The 10031-nt window shown below is 35.6% G+C and overlaps 1 long non-coding RNA gene across 1 annotated transcript; it reads left to right on the top strand.

Moving 5' to 3' along the window:
* Positions 1-7550: 7550 nt before the first annotated feature.
* LOC110678076 lies at positions 7551-8942 on the top strand. The gene is made up of 2 exons (XR_002501440.1): positions 7551-8635; positions 8709-8942. It is a non-coding gene; the product is annotated as an uncharacterized LOC110678076 (long non-coding RNA).
* The last annotated feature ends 1089 nt before the right edge of the window (positions 8943-10031 follow it).

Genomic DNA, 10031 nt, shown 5'->3' with positions numbered 1-10031 from the left:
TCGTGAAGTGAAACGAGTATCATAAAAAGCATAGCTAAATCAATAATTTAAAATAAATTAGAATTTAAAAACATTAAGCTCAATCTAATCGATAATAGATAATGAAGCTAAACGGGCCATGTCTCAGACGAGGGTATTTTGCCAGAAATACAGTAATTATGTGTGAGTAAGCATGATAGTAGGGTGGATTGCCCGTTTTACATAAAACGCAAATTCGAATGTGTCACTTTCAAAAATCAAAGTGCGATCGGTTACGTCTACGACTACGATATACACATGTTCATTATAACTCCGAGATTTGAACAAATTTACAAACGCTCTCAGACCTTCTAAAGCTATCAGTACACAATTTTCCAAATTTGCAAATATTAGGGTAGACATAAATTAACAGACAAACATCGATTTTAACCCTGACAAAATCTTTGCGATGTCAAACGATTGTTTAGATCCGTACCAATATAAGCCACATATTTGTCATAGTGAACGGATAGGTTCAGTAAAAAAATATCATCTTGAAGAAACTTTGGGAATTCTTCAAGCAGAGTTTTTATCTCACAGATCTGTAAGAAATATTTTAAGTTCCAAGAACAAATTCCCAAGCTGTATGAAGGATAGTATAATTTTTAGAAAAAGCTTGCTTGAAAGAAAGTCGATGTTAAAGCTCAGAAGTTTTCTGATAGATTTCAACGATATGATAGATTTTTTTTACATATAAGAGAAGCTTTTGAAGCTTTCGAGGGAAGCAATTCCAATTTTCGAGACGAGCTTTATCAGCTGAGAATAATTCTGAGCTTTGAAAGAAGCTTACCAGTTAAACTTTGCAGGCATCTAGAAGAAGCTTTTTCGTCTACAGAGGAAGCTTTTGAATAAAGCTCATTCTGCTAAAGGAGGCTTCGTAGCTGCGAAAAAAAATTTCTGGAGTTTTTGACCACCTGTAAGGAGCTTCTCCGTTTATGGAAGAAGTTTTTGGGGGAAAAGCTGTTTTTGAATTGGGCTTCATATAGCTATATTAAAATGTGGAAAGAGAGAAGAAAACACTTCACAAAATATTGTGCATTTCTTTCACCATTGTACTATCGCAGAAATTTTAACACGCATCACTCTGAATTGAAACGGTTGGTACGGTTGTCCCCATTTCTTCTTTCTTAAAATTGTTTTTTTTTTGTCTAACAGTTTATTCATGCGTGAATAACTTAATCGTCTTCAACGCCAAAGTCATGTATCATATCGTTGATATTCTGCAAATATTAATACTGACAAAAAAATACCTGAATAAATTCAGGTACTTCCAGGATGCTTTTCAATATTGGCTGTGGAAGCGCTTAGATTAGATTAGATAAGATTATCGACCTTTCGATAGATTTGGAAGGGCATTGATCTCCATCTAATTAGATGATCGGCAGCGCATCAAATAATAAAGGGCTTTACCCCATTTGGCATGAAGAAAGTGATAAAATGTGTCGGCGTAAGTTTTCACCCCCTTGGTAGAAAAAATGTTAACAAGTCCAAAGCTAAATCATTGTGCCAGATGGGATAGAGCCCCCATAAAGTATGAGCACAACTTCACTATACCATTTCACGACGATAAAAATCTGGTTTTAAAACTTTTGATTCTTCAATATTTCTAACAAACTTTGTTGTGCGAAATTGGTACTAGGTCAGAAGATACCTTCTATGGAAACTATGAAAAAATAAATGTATCATAAATGTTACTTACCTGAATTAAAACTATAAAATTAAGTGCAACAACATTTGTATACTAAAAAAAATCCTGTTTTAGCTGTGGTTGCTTTGAAAATGATCAGCAACGAGTCCTTATACTTACGTTAGACAATAATGTATGAAATAAAAATGAGGTATCCTGACCAAAAGTATATAGGCATTTGACTGAGGTGAATTTAAAATATGTTAATTTCATTCCTATTAAAACTACCTGAAAAGTGATAACTTAGGTAGTTTTCATATTAGGGGAAAAACAAGTATTTTTTTATTTTGTCGGAACTAGGTCTGTACTAGCCGGATAAGAATTGTTTTGCAATAATTAAAGTTTTCAATGTTCAAGTTAGTTTAATTAAAAAAATTCTCAGGGATCAATTTGAAGACCCAAAAAAAAGCAGAAATAATATGATTCTTATCATCAAAGTCATGCCCATACTTCCAACGACACCCTATAAGCAGGGTAGGGCTAATCAAAGGCGCGACCACGTCCGATACTGTGGGTAGGACAAAAGGTGACAATATATTCAAAATTGAAAAAAGTACGGAAGATTGAATCTTTATTAAATGTTTAGAAATTATCTTGAACACTAATATGCATCTCTTTCAATTCATGCATTCAAAGTGTATTCCAAAAATTCACTTTTTCATCCTAGAGTTTTACTGATGCAACGTGAGTTTTTAACCGTGAGAATCGAGAAAAAGACGGGAATTTGAATCTATTTTAAAAAAGACGGAAACACCCAGGAATTTTATGTATTCATCAAGAAAATTGTATAGAAAGAATATTTTCAACTTTTAAATCTGCAGATCACATAAAATAAGCTGTAGAAAGTCGTTATTAATAAAGCATCTTTGATTTTGCACAAATAACTTTCAACATTAATTATATCATTTTCTCATCGTTACACCATGCTTCTTTAAAATGTTTCAATTCTGTCAATAGTTATCAAAATTTCAACTTTTTTTTTTCAGGTTTTGCTGTTACCGTCAGGGTTTTTTTTTAATTTTCTTGAACTTATTTGGCTCGCAGGTTCGAATCAAAGATGTATAATTTCTTGCAGAAGTTTCACTCAGAAATACAGTCAGAGATTTTTTAGTTGCTGTCGAAAAATGTTGGCGTTATGTAATAAATGGAATTGGAATTTCAACAAAGATTTTTTTACGGAATTTGGCGAGGGATTGTCCCTGAGTTCAAGGAAAATATTAACGAAATGCTTCAAAGAACTTATAGAGCAGTCAATTAGAGATTTTAGTATACCTCTATATTTTTTCTTGGAATGTATACCTCAGATATTTTACAAAAACGAAATTTTACTAACCAGTTTGGTAACTTCATACGTATAATAGGGAAGATAAACGTCAAAAATTCAAGACAAGTTTGTAGAAAATGATTTTAGAGTCATTCCTAGAACATGCACTAACCTAACAGACTGATTTCTTACAATTAAGAGAAACTTGAAAAAAGAATAAAAAACCGAAAGAAGAAGAAGAAGAATTCAAGAATTCAAGAATAGAATTCAAATACCACAGTGATCTTACATAAACCTACAAGTTTGTTAATGTATCAGATCTGACAGTCTTATTTGGTGCGCAATCCGTGATACAAGAAAAAGAATCTAGAAAGCTAACGATACTTACTAAGTTTATTATGTTCGGATCCACTAGAAATGTTCACTTTCTAAGCCAAATTCTCGAGTATTAGTCAAAAATATTATGTTCCAAATGAGCCAGTATGATGAAATAATGAATAGGTGGATATGTTCTAACAAACTATTAGTATTGACGATCAAATTTCGTAATGAGTGGGGTATGGGGAATCTGTGAAAGAATTCCAAATGATCTAGTATACATATATTGAAATATTCTATTTAACAAATATTTTTCAATAAATTTTGTTAGAAACCATATGGAATTATGGATAGTACAATGCTAAGCAGGTATTTTTATACATAGGACATGTCCTACCTGTCCTACCCACTTCCCGCACCACTGGTGCTAATAATTAAAATTGAACATAATGCAAAGCATCCTGCAATTCTACCTACCTTTGCAACTGCAGTATGCACTTCAATCAGCGTTTAGGTTGCTCACTTTTCTCAATATCTTGCACGAAGAGTCATGCACGGCTAATTTATCACGTACATTTAAAAGTGATTCATGGTAAGCTGAATGCAACTGGTAAACAAAAATAAACTATCACGTGATTATTCGTGTTAATTGTTCTGATTGTTCATTAAGACTTTAATTTAACGACGTTTAGAGAAACGTGTAGAAATTCGGCGTTTTTCTCTGATCTGTAGGCTTAAGAACATATTTTGAAAAGCACAACAATGGTCGCCAATACGGTATTTCACTTTCCGTTTCTCCACTATCATTACCCACAAATGTTAGAGAGCAATTACAAAAAATGTTTAATCAAAGTATTTAACTTACCATATCTTAGAAGGATGGCATTCCATCCATAACTTATTTTATTTTTAATGTGTATCAGTTTTTGAATCCAAGCGTGTAGTTGTTGCTGTGAATTTTGCGAAAAAGCACTTACTATCATACTATTTTTCTTCACGCATCGTCTTTTTCTTCTTCATGACGTTATGTCATAACTGGGATAGAGTTAGCTTCTCAGTTAAGAGTTCTTATGAACACTTCCACAGTTATCAACTGAGAGCTTTCTTTACTAGTTGATCATCTTTGCATCTGTATATTACGTAGCGACGACGAAGATACTCTTTGCCAAGGAAAATAAAGATCTGGACAAAAGGGATTCAAACATGGTCTTGCTGAATATGCAGCTGTGCATTTTCAACTACAGCTATTCAAGTATCGTGTTGTTTTTTATATGACGAAACTGTCAGCACTTTTTATTATACACATCGCAATATAAAAATCATTACCGATACATAAAACACTTTGAATTTCCTTCTACCGATTGTTGTGAGAGCTTTAACTTACTTATTGCTATATGTTATTTCCATGTACTCAAGAGTTCTGTTTGATCTTCCGACCTTGACGCTTGCTCCTGCGGGAGCGGGTGACGAGGGCAGGATCAAACATGTCGCGCGTCGGTCGAGTAAAGTGAAAAAGTGGCGTGATCGTTTAGTTCTGTTTGATCTTTCGACCTTGACGCTTGCTCTTGCGAGAGCGGGTGACGAGGGCTGGATCAAACATGTCGCGCGTCGGTCGAGTAAAGTGAAAAAGTGGCGTGATCGTTTAGTTCTGTTTGATCTTTCGACCTTGACGCTTGCTCTTGCGAGAGCGGGTGACGAGGGCAGGATCAAACATGTCGCGCGTCGGTCGAGTAAAGTGAAAAAGTGGCGTGATCGTTTAGTTCTGTTTGATCTTTCGACCTTGACGCTTGCTCTTGCGAGAGCGGGTGACGAGGGCAGGATCAAACATGTCGCGCGTCGGTCGAGTAAAGTGAAAAAGTGGCGTGATCGTTTAGTTCCGTTTGATCTTTCGACCTTGACGCTTGCTTCTGCGGGAGCGGGTGACGAGGGCAGGATCAAACATGTCGCGCGTCGGTCGAGTGAAAGTGAAAAAGTGGCGTGATCGTTTGATCTTCCGACCTTGACGCTTGCTTCTGCGGGAGCGGGTGACGAGGGCAGGATCAAACATGTCGCGCGTCGGTCGAGTAAAGTGAAAAAGTGGCGTGATCGTTTAGTTCCGTTTGATCTTTCGACCTTGACGCTTGCTTCTGCGGGAGCGGGTGACGAGGGCAGGATCAAACATATCGCGCGTCGGTCGAGTAAAGTGAAAAAGTGCCGCGTCCGATTAGTTCCTTTTTGATCTTTCGACGTTGACGCTTGCTCCTGGGCAGTGCGTCAAGAAAGCCCGAGCAGTCGTCAGTTGTTTTCCCTCTCGGGTCGCGCACCTATTTTCTCTGAGTGCTTTTATATAGCCGAGCAAACGAGTGAAGCTGAAAGTGGATTATTGCTGCTCAAGGATGACGGATCAATTGGTGAGCTCGTTTCATGCTACTATTTCTAATCTTTAAAATATGTATGACTGCACCTTTAATCGTTACAACGGTGAGACGTAAATATGATTTTTCAACAAACTATGAAAGGTTCGTCACTGTGAGTTTCGACATAAACTCTGATTCATAAATTATTTATGTCTTAATTTTATTTTTTTTTTTTTCAAAAAACCTTCTTTCTTTTACCTTTATTTTTGTAATTAAAAAAATAACTTTGAATGGTTCGACACTTCGAGTGTAGACTTGCGAAAGGTTCACTTTATTCAACATACTTTGAAAGGTTCGTCACGTCAAGTGTCGGCATGATTTTTCTCTACATAGATATTGTTTATATCAAATGAAAATATTATATTCACATATTAGCATGTTTATATCTCACCAATAATTATTTATCATGGTCTAATCGCTTATCAAAGTGAATCCTGTGACCCAACGATCCTCCCCATTAACAAACATCCCTCCCAGTAACCTTTGTGGAGATGCAGAGGCAAACACGGTCTCCAAATAGCAAAGGTTACACACTAACATTCCTTCCCCCAATCCCACCTGACTGCAAGGACGTGGCCGGCGCCGTTATTGACCATGTAAATAGAGGCACTGAATTATGCACACTGAAGAAGATTATGGCCAATCCCAGCCGATCTTCTAGTTGATTCTTTGTGCATTTTCACTGACTTCGGTCAATCACGGAATAGCAACCATTGATATGTGTAGTCAGTCTAAGCTAAGCTAAGCTAAGCTATGTTATTTCCATGTACTCAAGTAACCTTCACTTTAATAGACTGGTGCAAATTGTGACTAAATACATCATTTTCGAAGACATAAAAACTCGATTCGTAACAAAAATAAAGTGTAATATAACGTCGTCAACTTACAACTTTCATTGATTTTTTTTTCAAAACACACAAACATATATTTGTAAAAACCAAAAGTAATAAATATGTTAAAATCTTGTCTTACATTAAGGGAACAGGATCCATCATCAATATTAGAATGTTTAGGAGCAGGTATTTCGTTCAAAATCAACAAATCTTACATGAACATGTGTTCACTGTATTCTATTGTCCAACCGAAACACAGTAAACATATTTTCAGCGAATAAATTTCAGTTTTAAGCAGAAAAACTTCGATTATGACAATGAATGCGATGACGGATCCTTGAACGTTATGTGGAAAGTTTCCATCAGTGAGGCACAGGGAACAGCTAAAATAGAGTTATGAAATCACGACATATGTGATTTTAACAATTCAGACTATATGATTAAAATTCTTGTATCATTCAAATGTACGAAAATTACGAGTCATTCAAAATTTCCCTGAAAAAAAAACTTGCACCAATAATGGGAACACTGATCCTTTAGTGGATGTATGTTATTGGAATGATTCATTTAGTGGCTCATACCTGGGAGGGAGAAACGGATACAAAATTTATGTACGTCATAGTGAACCGAGATTCTGCTGTCACGAACTGTCACTGTGAGCCCAGATCTTAAAGAATGGACAAACATGAAAAAGCGCGTAATTGATCGAAACATATTTTTGCATTTCAACAAAGTTGACAACAATCGGTTGAAAATGAATTCCTGCATACCCAAAAGCAATGCCACGATAGCACCTTTTAATTTGATCGAATATAAAGTACTGAAACACGTATCTTTTTACTCTTTTCCAATCAAAATTAAAATTAAATGCATATAAAACTATGGCCCTTTTTCCAAGTTTGTCCTGAAAGATCGCAGGTACACATCAAAAGAAAACTAGCGATTTTTCCTATGCCTGCCTTGATTGTCGTTGGTGAGCGGAAGTTATCTTGCAATTTGGAAAAGTGTTGTTCAATATTTCGTGTGTAGTATGTGTGCCTCCCTCCCAGGCTCATAATATTGATTTCTTATGGAACCCTCTACAGGGTGCCCGTAAATTATCCAAACAACAAACCATGGGGAAGATTAGATCTCATTGAACCTTTTGAGATACATCTATATTTTCACAAAATTTAATTTCAAAATGATTGCTTCATACTGAGGAAATTATATTTAAAGTTTTCGGAGATGTTTTTCCTGAGGACCGCTAGTCATTTTGGAGAATTTTCCTCCCTAAATTCTAAAAGAGATGAATTCAAAAGTCCAATTATTGTTCGATGTTATCAATAGGATCTTGGCGTTAAGATAGGCTGGAAGTATAAAATTATTCGGTTCAAATCATGTGTTCGAAAAACGGCGTTCGATAAGGCATTAGGCTTGGTTGTACAAATAGTTGACATCAGAAATGTGTCAAACTTATTCCTTATGAATATAATAGGTCAAGATTTTGAACCATCTAGGAATGATCAAATTCATTATCTCGGTTGCATAGAGACACGCCTTCAAAGTTTGTACTGATAATAGCGGACACCCTGTACTATGGGTGCAAAGGATGAACAATTTTAAGCAGAATTATCACTTTAAACAGCTTGTATCATTTTCGCATAGCACATCATTTAAAAATATCACATAAACATTTATCATCACTACCTCCACTGAAGGTGCATTTACTCTAGTCGTTTCATGTATGATAAACATAATTGAATCATTAAACATTAATATTCAAAACCAACCCGTTGAAATGTCGAAACGGGTTTCTAATCCTTTCCAGAAACACTTGTTTGATCTCACCGCGCATCCTGTATCTCGTCCAAGCACCTTCGCTGCTTCTTCATTTTCAAGCTGTTACTAGCCAACAAAAAAGTCAATTGACTAACTCAAACTGGTTGTCGCAAACAAAATCGAGCAAGATTACACGAACTACCATTTTGTTCGATTAGTTCTGCTTAGGATATCTCACCAAACGGTTCACATTGCAACAGAATAAGCAACATGTCTAAAGTTTTCCTATCCATCTTGGCTTGTTTGCTGATGCTAGTTGCAGCGGTTTTCAGTACTAGTCAACAGAATTATGATCACGGTTAATCACCCTCACTTATAAGAAATTATTATTGATGTTTTAAAGGCAATTAAATTGTGTATTTTATTTTTAGTTCCAACGACCTACACGTTCGCCAAGCCCGAGGTATATTTTGTAACTTACGGTGGAAGAAGCCAGCATCAACGAGGAACACAATCCAAGGAAGCGGACTTTGCATCATTCCCAAAACCGATTGTATTCTGAACACATGCATCAGCAAAATGATATATTATTTTCGTGAGTGCTGTTTGGAGATCTTTGTACAAATCCAATGTTAAATTTGAATAAACAGTAATCAGACACCTAATCCATTGATTAAGACACCTTACAGTCCAACGTTCAACGATGGATCCAAAACGGTAAATAGGAGAATCAGGCTTAGTAACATCGATCCAGTAACCCGGAGGCAAATTATCACTATTTTACAACTTTATGTTGTAATTGACTTTTTTTTATAAAGTAACATTTAATATTTCATAAAATTAGTATGAATATTGAAAATTGAAAGTGACACACTGGGTCGAAATTGATCACCGTGTAACAAAACAGGCATGGAAATAGAAAATTTTCCCTAAATTGACGTCAAAATGCTTACATCTAGTGTATTTGACCATTTTATTGCAAAGTTAAACTTTGGAAATCAGCATAATACGTTTGAATATAGATATTTTCCCATGAATTAAGCATGTTTTTTTGACAATAATCAGGTTTATGATTGAAAAACTATGCTTGTACATAATACTGTAAGATTTCAACAATAACTTCAGTAATCCACATTTAGGCTTACACGATTACACTATTCGGTACCAACCTGATCAAATTCGCCCCACTGATCAATTTTACCCCGGACTATGGTAGTCGTAACTTGTAAATTCTCGCAGCTCAAAAAAACTGTCTGGATATGGTGGAAGATATTTTTTACTTACATTATATCTTTATATCTGGCATGATAAAGTTCATTTTTTACAGTTTGCCTATCTCTGTCATGTACTATCGTCATCACTTTCCAGGAAAAATGTTTGGTTTTAGTTAACTCTCAGGTTTCCAAACTAAAAAAAAAACAATTTTTTAAGTAAATGATCACCTGGATGGAGCATATGGTGGAGTAGCTATTATCAGTCATATTCGTAATAAACATTATCTTTTTTCGTTATTTAAAACCAAAGTTGTCGAAGTTTTGGGGGTGTCTGTTGAACACAGGATTATTTGATGAGTGCTCTCCAGGATATTTCTCAATTCAATACCCTGATAACTGTACTTGTTTATCTTCTTCCAGGAATCCTCCAACGGTTGATTTGATTCTTACCAATTCTGGTCAGTTGTGTGGTAAACTGGTTACTCATGCTGAGATTGATGTGTCCCTGCTTCATTTCATGTTTCCGGCGTATCTGTCAAA

This window comes from Aedes aegypti, chromosome 3, assembly GCF_002204515.2.
Source record: "Aedes aegypti strain LVP_AGWG chromosome 3, AaegL5.0 Primary Assembly, whole genome shotgun sequence".
Classification (NCBI taxonomy): Eukaryota; Metazoa; Arthropoda; class Insecta; order Diptera; family Culicidae; genus Aedes; species Aedes aegypti.
This window is presented reverse-complemented; position numbering and strand designations above follow the sequence as displayed.